Here is a 2,195-nt window from a genome sequence, read left to right as displayed (position 1 = left end):
TAGGTCGGCATTGTGCATTTTGTATTAAATTCGGATGTAATTTCTGTGTTTCATCGTTTATAAGAAGGTCCAAGGGATACAGTAAACCTGAAGTGAAGCATCGGAATCTAACACGGGACTCACAGGAGTGGTTCAATTCATAGAAAGTTAGAGAGTCAGTCCTCTTGTACTTAAGTCAGCATTGTGCCTTTTGTATTAAATTCGGATGCAATTTCTGTGTTCCATTGTCAATAAGAAGGTCCAAGGGATACAGTAAACCTGAAGTGAAGCATCGGAATCTAAAACTGGACTCACAGGAGAGGTTCAAATCATAGAAAGTTAGAGTGTCAGTCCTCTTGTACTTAAGTCGGCATTGTGCCTTTTGTATTAAATTCAGATGCAATTTCTGTGTTTCATCGTCAAGATGAAAGTCCAAGGTATACAGTGAAACTGAAGTGATGCATCGGAATCTAAAACTGGGCTCACAGGAGTGGTTCAAATCATAGAAATTTAGAGTGTCAGTCCTCTTGTACTTAAGTCGGCATTGTGCTTTTGTATTACATTCGTATGCAATTTCTGTGTTTCATCGTCAATAAGAAGGTCCAAGGGATGCAATAAACCTGAAGTGAAGCATCGGAATCTAAAACTGTACTCACAGGAGAGGTTCAAATCATAAAAAGTTAGAGTGTAAGTCCTCTTGTATTTAAGTCGGCATTGTGCATTTTGTATTAAAATCGGATGCAATTTCTGTGTTTCATCGTCAATAAGAAGGTCCAAGGGATTCAGTAAACCTGAAGTGAAGCATCGAAATCTAAAACTGGACTCACAGGTGAGGTTCAAATCAGAGAAACTTAGAGTGTCAGTCCTCTTGTACTTAAGCCGGCATTGTGCCTTTTGTATTAAATTCGGATGCAATTTCTGTGTTTCATCGTCAACAAGAAGGTCCAAGGGATACAGTAAACCTGAAGTGAAGCATCGGAATCTAAAACTGGACTCACAGGAGAGGTTCAAATCATAGAGAGTTAGAGTGTCTGACCTCTTGTACTTAAGTCGGCATTGTGCCTTTTGTATTAATTTCGGATGCAATTTCTGTGTCTCATCGTCAATAAGAAGGTCCAAGGGATACAGTAAACCTGAAGTGAAGCATCGGAATCTAAAACTGGACTCACAGGTGAGGTTCAAATCATAGAAAGTTAGAGTGGCAGTCCTCTTGTACTTAAGCCGGCATTGTGCATTTTGTATTAAATAGGGATGCAATTTCTGTGTTTCATCGTCGATAAGATGGTCCAAGGGATACAGTAAACCTGAAGTGAAGCATCGGAATCTAAAACTGGACTCACAGGATAGGTTCAAATAATGGAGTGTTAGAGTGTCAGTCCTCTTTTACTTAAGTCGGCATTGTGCCTTTTGTATTAAAGTCGGATGCAATTTCTGTGTTTCATCGTCAATAAGAAAGTCCAAGGGATACAGAAAACCTCAAGTGAAGCATCGGAGTCTAAAACTGGAATCACAGGAGAGGTTCAAATCAAAGAAATTTAGAGTGTCAGTCCTCTTGTACTTAAGTCGGCATTGTGCTTTTGTATTAAATTCGGATGCAATTTCTGTGTTTCATCAACAATAAGAAGGTCCAAGGGATACAGTAAACATGAAGTGAAGCATCGGAATCTAAAACTGGACTCACAGGAGTAGTTCAAATCATAGAAAGTTAGGGTGTCAGTCCACTTGTACTTAACTCGGCATTGTGCCCTATGTATTAAATTCGGATGCAATTTCTGTGTTTCATCGTCAATAAGAAGGTCCAAGGGATACAGTAAACCTGAAGTGAAGCATCGGAATCTAAAACTGGACTCACAGGAGTGGTTCAAATCATAGAAAGTTGGAGTGTCTGTCCTCTTGTACTTAAGTCGGCACTGTGCCTTTTGTATTAAATTCGTATGCAATTTCTGTGTTTCATTGTCAGTACGAAGGTCCAAGGGATTCAGTAAACCTGAACTGAACCATCGGAAACTAAAACCTGACTCACAGGAGCGGTTCAAATCATAGAAACTTAGAGTGTCAGTCCTCTTGTACTTAAGTCGGCATTGTGCCGTTTGTATTAATTTCGGATGCAATTTCTGTGTTTCATCGTCAATAAGAAGATCCAAGGGATACAGTACACCTGAAGTGAAGCCTCGGCAACAAAAATTGGACTCACAGGAGAGGTTCAAATCATGGAA

This window comes from Schistocerca americana, unplaced genomic scaffold (assembly GCF_021461395.2).
Source record: "Schistocerca americana isolate TAMUIC-IGC-003095 unplaced genomic scaffold, iqSchAmer2.1 HiC_scaffold_59, whole genome shotgun sequence".
Classification (NCBI taxonomy): Eukaryota; Metazoa; Arthropoda; class Insecta; order Orthoptera; family Acrididae; genus Schistocerca; species Schistocerca americana.
This window is presented reverse-complemented; position numbering follows the sequence as displayed.